Source organism: Amphiura filiformis, chromosome 7, assembly GCF_039555335.1.
Source record: "Amphiura filiformis chromosome 7, Afil_fr2py, whole genome shotgun sequence".
NCBI classification, from domain to species: domain Eukaryota; kingdom Metazoa; phylum Echinodermata; class Ophiuroidea; order Amphilepidida; family Amphiuridae; genus Amphiura; species Amphiura filiformis.
In genome coordinates this window covers 10,682,329-10,696,479 of record NC_092634.1, presented here as the reverse complement: position 1 = coordinate 10,696,479, position 14,151 = coordinate 10,682,329, and positions in this window count along the sequence as shown.

Below are 14,151 nucleotides of genomic sequence, written 5' to 3'. Positions count from 1 at the left end.
CCTACATATAACTAGGACTAGGGCCTACCGATGGAACAACTAATATAAGTTTGCACACAGGGTGCCGTTTTGCCCCATAGGGGGGTTCCGTTTTGCCCCGATAGTGGGGCAAAACGGTTTTTTTTTTTTGAAAATATTTCTTCATTTTTATAAAAAATTGTAAGATTCAAGTTATATTGGTTAATGGTATATTAAAGGTAAATACAAACTTCAACTGAATATATAATTTTTACAGTCATATTACTTATGGTGACGTCACAGAGCATCCTCAAAGTTAAGTGTTCCGTTATGCCCCACCTTCCCCTATGTTAAATAAAATATTCTGATGTCTTTCTTTTCAATGTAAATATAGCTATGAATGTAGGCTCCTTGCAAGTAATGCCCCTTGTTCCAATTACCCAACCCACTGTTCCATTTACCCCAATTTGTTGGGGTAACTGGAACACCATGACCATGCATGTATTTGGACCGATACAAGAAACAAAGCCATAAAATGGGAGTTTATTTGTTAAAACAAGTTGTAAAAACATATTATCTACTTATTGAAACAAACAAAAATCATATATGGATACCCTCCTGACCACTGAAAGTGATTTATTGCTTAAGCGTTCCATTTACCCCAATTTACCCTACATATCTCAAACATTTCAGCCATTTCAGGTCCCCCTCCTTTTTTGACATGAAAATTATGGGTCAACCCCATCGAAAAGCATATAAACTCAATTTTCCTATGAAAATTTGTGGTAAATTTTCAGCCCCCCACCATTAGCTGGGTCAAAAAATTTCAGGCCCCCCCCCCCCCATTTTGCATCAGAAAAAGTCGACTTGTTACTCCTCTTTTCTTTTGCAGTTTAGACACGAATAAAATGGTTAAAAGAGATAGGAAAAAGAATCAACGGTATTACCTGCATGGATTTACTTTGCTTTTGCAATAATTTTCCGAGGCGTTCCCCTCTTTACTTTAGTCTTATTGGTATAATTTTGTGAGTAATTCCCGGCCATGGAAAACACACACATTGCTCTTTACTTTGTTGCAATGATTTTGAGGTATTCCTCGCAGTGGAAAACACACATTGCTCTTTACTTTGTTGCAATAATTTTGCGAGGTATTCCTCGCCTTGGAAAACACACATTGCTCTTTACTTTGTTAAAATTATTTTGCGAGGTATTCCCCGGGGGTATTCCCAGCCATAGAAAACACACACTGATCATTACTTTGTTGCTATAATTTTGCGAGATATTCACCACCATGGAAAACGCACATTGATCTGTACTTTGTTGCAAGAAGTTTTCGTGGTATTCTCAGCCGTGGAACACACATTGCTCTTTACTTTGTTAAAATTATTTTGCGAGGTATTCCCAGCCATGGAAAACGCACATTGCTCTTTACTTTGTTGCAATAATTTTGCGAGGTATTCCCAGCCATGGAAAACGCACATTGCTCTATACTTTTTTGCTATAATTTTGCGAGGTATTCCCCGCCTTGGAAAACACACAATGCTTTTTACTTTAACTTTGTTGCTATAATTTTGCGAGTTATTCCCCGCCATTGAAAACGCACATTATTCTTTACCATGTTTACTTTGTTGCAATAATTTTGCGAGGTATTCCCCGCCATGGAAAACGCACATTGCTCTTTACTTTGTTGCAATAATTTTGAGAGGTAGGCCTATCCCCGCCATGGAAAACACACATTGCTCTTTACATTGTTGCAATACTTTTGAGAGGTATTCCCCGCCTTGGAAAACGCACATTGCTTTTTATTTTGTTGCAATAATTTTGAGAGGTATTCCCCGCCGTGGAAAACACACATTGCTTTTTACTTTGTTGCTATAATTTTGCGAGGTATTCTCCGCCATGGAAAACACACATTGCTCTTTACTTTGTTGCTATAATTTTGCGAGGTATTCCCAGCCGTGGAAAACACACATTGCTCTTTACTTTGTTGCTATAATTTTGCGAGGTATTCCCCGCCATGGAAAACACACAGTGCTTTTTACTTTGTTGCAATAATTTTACTAGGTATTCCCCGCCGTGGAAAACACACATTACTTTTTATTTTGTTGCAATAATTTTGAGAGGTATTCCCCCTTGGAAAACGCACATTGCTTTTTATTTTGTTGCAATAATTTTGAGAGGTATTCCCATAATGGAAAACACACATTGCTTTTTACTTTGTTGCTATAATTTTGCGAGGTATCCCCGCCGTGGAAAACACACATTGCTTTTTACTTTGTTGCTATAATTTTGCGAGGTATTCCCAGCCATGGAAAACACACATTACGTTTTACTTTGTTGCAATAATTTTACTAGGTATTCCCCGCCGTGGAAAACACACATTGCTTTTTACTTTGTTGCTATAATTTTGCGAGGTATTCCCCGCCATTGAAAACGCACATTGCTCTTTACTTTGTTGCAATAATTTTGCGAGGTATCCCCGCCATGGAAAACACACAGTGCTTTTTACTTTGTTGCAATAATTTTACTAGGTATTCCCCGCCGTGGAAAACACACATTGCTTTTTACTTTGTTGCTATAATTTTGTGAGGTATTCCCCGCCATGGAAAACACACATTGCTCTTTACTTTGTTGCTATAATTTTGTGAGTTATTCCCTGCCATGGAAAACACACGTTGCTCTTTTACTTTGTTGCTATAATTTTGTGAGGTATTCCCCGCCATGGAAAACACACATTGCTCTTTACTTTGTTGCAATAATTTTGAGGTATTCCCCGCCTTGGAAAACACACATTGCTCTTTACTTTGTTGCTATAATTTTGTGAGGTATTCCCCACCATGGAAAACACACATTGCTCTTTACTTTGTTGGTATAATTTTGCGAGGTATTCCCCGCCATGGAAAGCAAACATTACTTTTTACTGTTGCAATAATTTTGAGAGGAATCCCGACTTATCGGCCTTTGAAATCGGTATTAACTCACTGGTTTTCCATTAACAGATAAACGCAGTCAGTTTCCCAAAAGGAAGGTGAAACTTTACTTGATAATCCAGTGAATCCACTGCCAGAGGAAGGAAAAGGTCTAGGAAGCAAAACGATAAATGGTTTAGCGATATTAGGGTATTTCAATTTGCGACCGTGTATATATAACGTGAATGTAGCTGCCTATGCTGTGACATAGACCATAAAAAGAACTCTTTCGGCATATGCTGTGACACTGAACGTGTAGCCTATGTGTAAGCATATGCGCCCTAATATTGTATCATTATTGTTACTGTTTGGACTTACTTGGACTTATTGCTTTCCTCCCTCGAATCCTGGGAACCTTGGAGCTAGCAGCCGTTTCACCATGGAAGTCCATATGCCTCTGTTTGTGACCATACTCCTTGCATTGTAGATTGATGTAATCCCAAGTTCTTGGCAGCTGCTTTTTATGTTGTCAAGCCAGCGCTTTGGGGTCTACCTCTAGGCCTGTGTCCAGGTATTCTACCTTCAAGAGCATGTTTAGGGTATCTGTGCTTTGGCATCCGTACGATGTGTCCAAAGTAGAACAGTTGTTTGGCTTTGATTTTGTCTAGTATTGTGACCTGGCTGCTTGTTGCCTCTCTTATTGATGTGTTCCGTAGCCTATCTCTTTTGGAGACTCCCATTATCCACCTTAAACAAGACATCTCGAACACCAACAATGTCTTCTCGTCTCTTTTCTTGAGCGTCCAAGCTTCGGCTCCATATGTTGCTATTGACAATTAGTAGATAATTAATTCTGGTCAACCAGAAAAAACTCACTTTTGGTCAGATGGAATAACCGACGTTTCGGCCAAAACCTTTGGCCTTCAGCTGGGTGGATGATTTAGGGTCATCCGAGGTCAATCGATGAGGAAGTTGCTTGATGACCCGATCCCAACCATGTGACAGATTCACTCTAACGCCCCCGCTCCTGTTGAGTGACGGTTGTTCAGCTCGTACCCACACTGCTTCTTTGACTCCCCGTTCAAACCAACGGGATTCACGGTCCAAAATGACAACGTCGTCAATGTCAAAACTGTGACCACTGCCCTCAAGGTGTTTGTAGACAGCTGAATCGTTGCCACTTGAACTGGCGCGTCTATGTTGGGACATGCGACTCTGCAGTGGTTGGCCGGTTTCACCAATGTAATGTTCTTGGCACACCTGATCTTCAGCGCAGTGGTCACCTTGAGGGCAGTGGTCACAGTTTTGACATTGACGACGTTGATATTTTGGACCGTGAACCCCGTTGGTTTGAACCCGGGGTTTGAACGAGGAGTCAAAGAAGCAGTGTGGGTACGAGTTGAACAACCGTCACTCAACAGGAGCGGGGGCGTTAGAGTGAATCTGTCACATGGTTGGGATCGGGTCATCAAGCAACTTCCTCATCGATTGACCTCGGATGACCCTAAATCATCCACCCAGCTGAAGGCCAAAGGTTTTGGCCGAAACGTCGGTGATTCCATCTGACCAAAAGTGAGTTTTTTCTGGTTGACCAGATTTAATTATCTGGTAAATAACACAGTGTTATTTTTGCTATTGACAAGATTAGCACCTGGTAGAGTTCCATTTTTGTGTTGATACTAATTTCTTTTGACTTCCATATTGTGGTTAACTTCCGCATGCTTCCCATTGCCAGTCCAATCCTCGTTTGATGTCTTCCGTACTGGTTGAATTCTCTGTGATAACTCCTCCCAGGTAGGTGAAGGTTTGGACTTGCTTCAGTTGATCACTTGCTATGAAGATGGTTATTGGGTGGCTGACTTTGTTGATGATCTGAACTTCAGTTTTCCCCTTATTTATAGTGAGGCCAAATTTCTTGCTTTGAGTGTGGACTAGAGTTACAAGTGATTGAAGATCTTCCTCTGAATCTGCCATTAAAACAATGTCATCGGCAAACCGCAGGTTGTTGAGGGTTTTGCCTTGGATTTTGATGCCAGTGTCCAGGTCCTGGATTGCTAAACTGATGACTAATTCCAGTAGTATGTTGAATAACTGTGGCGATAGGATGCAACCTTGCCTTACTCCTGTGGCAGTCCTGAACCACTCTGTGATATCTTTGTCCACCCTCACTGCACTTTTCGATGTGCCATACAAAGCCTGTAAGGGTCGAACTATCTTGTCCGGGTAACCTAGGTACTTCATTGCTGCCCATAGTCCATCTTGCCACACGGTGTCAACGGCCTTCTGGTAATCTATGTATCAGAAATACAGCGCATTGTCTATTTCAGTGTATTTTTCTGTTATTTGTCTTAGTGTAAAAAAAGCGGTCAACAGTGCTACGGCCTGGTCTAAACCCTGCTTGTGATTCGGAGAGTATCTCCTCGGTTTGCTTTTTCATCCGGCTGTGAAGTATGCTGCAGAAGACTTTCCCTGCGAGACTCAGTAGGCTTATGCCTCTATAGTTGGCACAGTCTAATTTGACCTTCTTTTTGAAAATGGGGACAATGATTGCATTGCCCCAGTCCTCTGGTACACATTCGGATTCCCAGTTCCTTCGGCATAATTTATGAATCATATCTATTCCTGTATCACCAGCAGCTTTTAATTCCTCTGCTGTGATACCATCATGTCCAGCTGCTTTCCCTTCCTTAAGGTGTTTCAAGGCTAGTTCCACTTCCTCTCTGAGTATTCCTGGTTCAGGATCACTGGATTGAGTACTGGATAATGTCTGTAGTATGGTTGAGTCAGTTGGACCTGGCATGTTATATATATAAGTCCGAATAATTTTCTCTCCATCTATCCTTGATTTTTTCCTCGTCAGTGAGAATATTTCCTGCTTTATATTTTACTGTTTGGTGTATATTATTGTGAGCAATAAAGTATAGCACGGGTCATATGAATGCAATGAAGCATCTGCGACAACATAGAGGACATATTGGCATATTATTCAGATTAATATATCACTGAATATATCTGGGTAGCCGCATTGATCATACATGCATGTTTTTAAGGGAGGTTTAGATTTTAAATTCAACATGGATTCCAGACTATTTCAATCAACTAAACTTGGACTGTTGATTATGTTGTTTTTAATTGCAACTTTGGAGCTCAGTGTGAATAGCCAAGCTTTGCCACCCAATGCAATTCATCGTATTGAGTTTGATATGTATACAACCTATCTTTTAGGAGGGAATAGTATGATTCTGTCATGTGGCGCATTTGAAATTGGGGTTGAAAGATACCTTCCCTAAATAACAGCTAATAACAGTATTGCGAACCTTCAGCATCCATGGTTCGATGTAGAGAGTCTTTCCTATTCAGAGGAAATATTACAATTACACACCTTATTGCCTTTTAACAATAACCAATGACACTAGCACGTCAAGCACCAATCTTTAATCCTATTGTTGAAGAGGATAATAAGCTTATACTTATGTATAGCATTAGTAAAAAAGCTTAAGTCTGTGTTTGCTTTGGCTAAATCCTGTTCAAGTGGTGGGCTAACCAACAATTAACAATGAGAGGACATTCCTGAACCTCGTTCAGTTGGGGATGATTTGAAGTGACCGCCAATTATGACCATTTGATATTTAATGCCAGCAATGTGGAAAAAAAGAAATAATGTAGTGCCAAAATAATGTACCCTTTTACGGAAGGGGCAAAGTTTAACAAGTTATAACTCCGCTGCAGTACGAATGTCAGCGGCGAATGTCAGGTTATTATTTCCCAGTCTTTAAAAAATTGCAGGCAGAGGTGGGAATCGATCTCGGTACCTCCCGGTTAAAAAGCACTGTGCAAGACCACTAAGCCAACTAAATATCTGTTGTGAGATGCTTGACATTAATCTTTGATATTGCTTAATGGAACAAATCGCGGAATTAAATTTGTAATAAAAGAAGTATATAGATTCTTATTTAGCGGTCAATTTGGATAAAATGGGAAATATTTGCCCTGCTCTAAAGAAAATATAGGTTAGAAAATTATCAAATAAATTTAAATTAAAAATTGAGATTTTATATTTATTTATTTCACTCGGTCAAACACTGACAAACACTGTATAAGCTAAAAACTCGACCCTCATCACTAGATGCTGTCATAGCTCAATGGTAGAGCATCAGACTGCTAATGTCAATATCGTTGGTTCGAGTCCTCCTGCCAGCAATGGTTATATTTATGATTTTAATGCTACGCTACAATTTGTTCAATTTTGTTCGTTTATTTATTTATTTATTTATTTATTTATTTATTTATTTTGTTTATTTATGAAAATAATTTGATATATTTGAAAGAGGTATTTGAGCAATTGAAATTTTGATTTTTATAATCCTATGGGGTCATTTTGAACCCCCACCCCTCCCAAATTGCCAAACGCACAACACCTATGAGTTTGCATCATACATGTCATCATCATAAAAAAACATTCTATGTATACCTGACGCCGGCAACTAGACTACTATACAAAAAAAATAGTATCACATCTTTCCTGCTCAATCAATATATTATAATACTTGCAAATAGATCATAGTTTACTAATCTAATCCTGTAATATAGACCTGTTATATCACCTTTACATGGTTTGTTATGGTAGGGATTAGTGTCCGATCTCTGTAATGTAATGTAAATGAAGCATATTGATATGCATGAAGAATCGATCAGGGTGCTATCTATTAGGGAAAGATAAACACTATTCAAAATATCAATAGACAAGAAGAAAGGGATGTGGAGATTTGTAATTGAGTCATGCATGATTTAACAGAAGGTTCTTTCCAAAACCCAAACGTAATGGTCAGATTCGACAAAAACATTTATTATGACGGCGGAGAGTCCGGCGTACGGTCCTTTCTTAAGCAAATAATCATAGCATTGTATGTACAAAGATAGCGTTCCCTTTACAAGGAATGATGTTATTATCGACGATGAAATATTCAATAACCGGATGTACACGTCGCGTAGCCTTACAGACATTCATGAAATTATCATATACGCTACAATTTCATCTGTAACACGGAATGATAGCGGTGTTTATGGGTGCTCAGTGTTTGATAACAATGGCACCGTAATAATTGAAAAGACCGAAACGATCCTCGTACGCTAACAGTATCTGTTCGGTAACCACTTACATCATTCCAACAATGTCCCCCGGCAATCCATCGAGTGTACGTACCTTGGAAGTCAAACAACGCTGAAATGTGTGTGTAAGGTTAGATTTAAGATAAGGTTCAGAAAAAATATCTGTCTGCGTTGTTTAAACATTTATGTAAGTTAATGTATACTTATTGTTTATCATCATTTACATATAATATAAATAATAGGGGTCCTTGAATTTACCCTTGCGGGACACCAACACTTGTATTCTAAAATGTAAGCTTTAAAATTAACACAATTATCATAATTTACAATGTGTCCAAATGTTCGCGTAATATCATCATAAGGACAATTTGCAGTTGTGTACATATGAATATTTTTCGCGATTAGTCACATGATTCAAAATATTTTAAATAAGAAACGTGATATCCAAACGGCTAGATTCTTGTAGTTATTTTCAAACCTAGCTACAGCTCGATGAAAGTACACACCTGGTTCATTAATGCCAAGTTTCCGTTTTTTTGTTTAAAAATGTTAATCAGAATGCAAAAATGCATAAACACTTTGCAAAGTTGCATAAAATGCATACAGGTGCATACACTATCATAAAATTACAATCTCTGTAAAAATTTTATCAGAAAAGAACATGTTAGTGTTATTTAGACGGGTAGGTTTTTATTTAAAATGTTAATCCCTTTAATTGACTTGTCATTATTTTTACTTAGCTACAGCTTGGTGAAAGTACACACCTGGTTCACTTTTTGCAAGTTAACGCTTTTTTGTTTAAAAACAATGTTAATCAAAAGGCAACAACGCATAAAAAGTCTGCAAAGTTGCATAACATTACAATCTCTGTAAAATTTTAATCAGAAAAGAAAATGTTTAGAGTTATTTAGAGACATTTCAAATGTCAATCCCTTTAATTGAATTTTTACAGCTTGATGAAAGTACACTAACTTCATGATAGTCACGTATGTTGCGCATCTGCTCGTCCTGAGGCTTTTCCCGGCCGGCACGGTTGTTGGATGTATATAAAATTGGCTTCATTATTAACTAAATGCAAACTATAGAGGGCGCTATTTATCCTAAATCATATTTCTTTATTTGCAAGGGGTTAGTGATTAATACTGCAGTAATAATGTAGTGATTAATACTGCTATTAAAACAGCTGGAATAAGTGAAACAAGCAACAAGGAAATTTTATAAACATATTTTATCAAACAATAAAAGGAGTTGTTTGTATTAAAACCTTGAAAGAGTAATTTCCAGTAACTAAATAGCGCCACCAACTTTGTCTGAGTTGGTACACCCATGGCACTTGAGCAACATATCTTTACATGGGTACATTGAACCTGGTATGGCAACTATTATGGGCCACAGAGACCCAATTGTTCAAGGGGCTAAGCGCTTCTTAATAAATGCGACTTTAGGACATTTCGCGGATATACTGGCCTGCAAATATTATATTGGCACGGGTACTTGACCCCCGTATGATGAATAGTAAGTGCCCTCTGTATTCATGCGGGGATATGATGAATGACGATCAAAATATCACTTTCATGGTCACTCTGATAATAGGGTTTTTCCCAGAAATATTTTGCTGGAATCTTTTTTGGGGAAAATATCTATGTTTAAAAAAATCCCGTTGCACCTGTTATATGAACATGGAGACTCTTCCATGAAAAGAAGAAGACTGAAGACCATTTTACTGTTGACTGAACAACCAATCACAATCAGTTCCAGGTCAGTCAAATCAGTCAAATTTGGTAGAGACCGCTTACGTGACGCAGAATGGATGCTGGGGTGTCCCCTAGAATGTCTACAATCAGTGTACTTCGGTTATACGAGTATCTATAAATGCGCTTTTATAAATGCGCACGTAATCCATGGGCACGACAGACCAAGACCAGCAAGCGTGACCAAATCCTCGTACATTGACCACTATGCAGTAAGGGATAGGAACTCTGTAGATAAATATCATCAAATTTAAGTATTAATTAAATTGCAAAATAATTATTACACATTTTGCAATTCCGAATTCTTGATACAGACTTGACATTTAGTATGGAATATTTTTTCCAAGACTGGTCTGGAAGGGGTCTGCATACACCGCATGGGCTAAATATCAATTGGGGTGTGTCGAGAGATGGTATAAAATAATCGTTTGATAGAAATTGTGCTTTCCATGAGTGTACATTATAGTGCTCATAATTTAGCAAATTTGCCTAAAATGGCGGATTTAGGAAGGCTGAATTTGAGCTTTGTGGAGGACACAATTTCTGACTTTATGCAACATTGTTCTGTTATTATCAAATTTATAGGGGATTGAGGTGATATTTCCTAAACTTCTTCAGCAATTGGTATTCATCACAGCTGAAATACACTTGCATTGTACCAATTTGTTAAACATGGGAGGAGCTTAAATATGGCTCTTAATAGTGGTACGTACTCAGAAAGTTTGAATGGCCCCCTGAGGTCAAATGTTATAAACTTACGGTACAAAACAACTGCTGCACGGAATCTTGGTTGTCCAATGAACTCACGCTGTTTCTTTGTGTACAGTAAGTTTATAACATTTGGCCCCAGGAGTGCATTCAAACGTTCTGAGTGCGTACCACTTTTCAGAGCCATATTTTTAAAGCTCCTCCCACTTTTAACACTGATAGATTACAAGTACATTTTAGTTCTGACAATCACTTATTGGTATTTAGATACAGAAAATATCACCTCAAACCTCAATAAATTTGATAATATCAGAATAATGTTGCTCAAATTCAGAAATTTTACCCCCACAAAAATCAAATTCAGTCTCCTTAAGGGATCTAAAATGAGCGTTTATTGCGTTTCGACAGTATTTTTTGTGGGACATGAGAGCACCTCAGACCTATCGAATTGCATTCTGAATACGAAGCATGTCTTTCTGATATCAAATAATTTTCATTTTTGAAAATCACAATATAATACAAATTTTATGACAAATTATAAAAATTTGATATTTTTCAAATTTTTGATATATAACAGTGCTCGAAGTAAATTATATAAATCTAATGATATATTCTTAAAGTGTATGTAGCAGGAAGGAAAAGCCGACAGTCAATTGAAAATTTTGACCTTTCATATTGAAGATATGGATTTTTTCCCAAAAAGACCTAATTTTTTTGGTGTTTTGGGAAAAAAATCCATATCTTCAATACGAAAGGTCAAAATTTTCAATTGATCGTCGGCTTTTCATCCCATCTACATACACTTTAAGTATAAATCATCAGATTTATAAAGTTTACTTCAAGTACTGTTAAATATCAAAAATATCAATTTTAATGATTTGCCATAAAATGTGTATTAAATTGCGAATTTCAAAAATCAAAATTATTTGATATCAGAATGACATTCTTCGTATTCAGAATGCAATTCGATATGTCTGATGTGCTCTGATGTCCCAAAATAAATACTGTCCAACCGTTCATACCCAGCCCTTAAATCCGCCATTTTAGGCTAATTCACTACATTTTGAGAGCCATAATTTAAACTAATAGAAAGCACATTTTCTGTCATAAAATTGCTCTACACCACCTCCTGACATACCCCAATTAATATTTACCCCGTGCGGTTTATGCAGACCCCTTCCAGACCAGTCTTGGAATTTTGCGAAAAAATATTCCATACTAAATGTCAAGTCTATATGTTATAAAAAACAACCTTTTGAAAGTATTTGACGACGGAAAAAATATTCAACGACGGAAACGTTTACAATATAATCACAAAGTTGAACAAAATAGACAATTTTGTTGCACAGCAGTCTCATGTTGTTCCACTTTTGCATTCAAATGTATAGAAAGACCACTCGATTTGTAGAAGGTCACTTCGAGACTTACTGTCTTTAAGCTGTTATGGCAGCGCGGAGGTGGTCACGTGCGCATTTATAAAAGCGCATAACCGAAGTACACTGACAATATTACAAAATGAGCGACATAATGTTTTAGACCGACCTCAAAAGGAAAGAAATAAACGTTTCGGCTTCTTAAAAGGGGGTTAAACAGATCCGGGGTAAAGTATGAAATGATGTGTTCGTTACAATTTCACTTCACTCAGCAGAAGACCCTGGAATGTTTCTCTCTTGGAGTGCAGAAAGTCTAACATTCGTTTGCTACAAGATATTTAGCTCGCTTAAAACGCTAAAGGGTGCTGCTGTCGAACTGACCCCTGTGATATTGTGGCTTCACTCTACATTCACATCATACCCAGGTGTCATGCATTTGGCATATTTGACTGAATAATTAACTAGTCTCAAAATAGCGTGACAAAAATTGCCAAGTAATTACAGTATGTATACCAACAAAATTAAAGTTAACTTCATTAATCGGCCAAAAGTGTATAATATTTGCGAAATGTAGTACGATTCGCGTAATTTTAGAAGCAGCGCGGTAGGTCAATGATAGGCCTACGAGGTTTTCCCAAATGAAACTTTTCTTGATAATCCAGTGAATCCACTGCTAGAGGAAGGACATTACGTTTGGGTTTTGGAAAGAACCTTCTGTTAAATCATGCATGACTCAATTACAAATCTCTACATCCCTTTCTTCTTGTCTATTGATATTTTGAATAGGATTTATCTTTCCCTAATAGATAGCGCCCTGATCGATTCTTCCTGCATATCAATATGCTTCATTTACATTACATTACAGAGATCGGACACTAATCCCTACCATAACAAACCATGTATAGACGAATCCAAATACACGCATTCCTACACCTGACTAGCAGCCTTTAGTTGGATTCGTCTATAGACTCTACATGCAAATACAGGTGATATAACACGTCTATATTACAGGATTAGATTAGTAAACTATGATCTATTTGCAAGTATTATATTGATTGAGCAGGAAAGATGTGATATGTATTTTTTGTATAGTAGTCTAGTTGCCGGCGCGCGTTATTTCTTTCTGCAACCATAATGGGCCGCAATGCGATAACACGTAGTACATACATGTAATTATAGGCCTATGAGGCTAGATATAACACGAGTTTATTACCATTATTATTTCCTCTTACTTAATAAAATAAAAAGAAATCGATAGAATTAAAATTCTACAAAGGTTTACCTGGGGTTCGAACCCACAACCTTTGTATTCATAGTCTAATGCCTACACGACTGTGCTATGATTCGTTGTGCCAGAAAGGTGTTTGTTTATGATACTTATTGATTACGGAATAAAGTGCATACACACAATATACTATTACTAGTATATTAGTACTTATAAATACGAATATAATCCTAACCCTAACCATAACCATAACCCTAACCCTAACCCTAACCCTAACACTAACCCTAAACCCTAACCCTAACCCCTAAACCCTAACCCCTAAACCCTAACCCTAACCCTAACTCTAACCCTAACCCCTAACCCTAACCCCTAACCCTAACCCCTAACCCCCCTAACCCTAACCCTAACCATAAGACCCTAACCCTAACCCCTAACCCTGACAATAATGAACCTTGCCTCGGACGATGCGGTTAGTGATATATTGCGGCCCATTATGGTTGCAGAAAGAAATTAAGCTGCCGGCGCGGCGTCAGGTATACATAATTTTTTTTATGATGATGACATGCATGATGCAAACTTGTTGTGCGTTTGGCAAGTTGGGAGGGGTGGGAGGGGTGGGGGTTCAAAATGACCCAATAGGATTATAAAATCAAAATTTCAATTGCTCAAATACCTCTTTCAAATATATCAAATTATTTACATAAATAAACAAAAATAAATAAATAAATAAATAAATAAATAAATAAATAAATAAATAAATAAATAAATAAATAAATAAATAAATAAATAAATAAATTGTAGCGTAGCACTAAAATAATAAATATCACCATTGCTGGCAGGAGGACTCGAACCAACGATATTGACATTAGCAGTCTGATGCTCTACCATTGAGCTATGACAGCATCCTTTTAGTGATGAGGGTCGAGTTTTTAGCTCATACAGATAATGCCGCCTCGTGAAAGAAATAAAGATAAAATCTCCATTTTTAATTTAAATTTATTTGATAATTTTCTTACCTATATTTTCTTTAGAGCAGGGACAAATATTTCCCCTTTTATCCAATTTGACCGCTAAATAAGAATCTATATACTTCTTTTATTACTAATTTAATTCCGCGA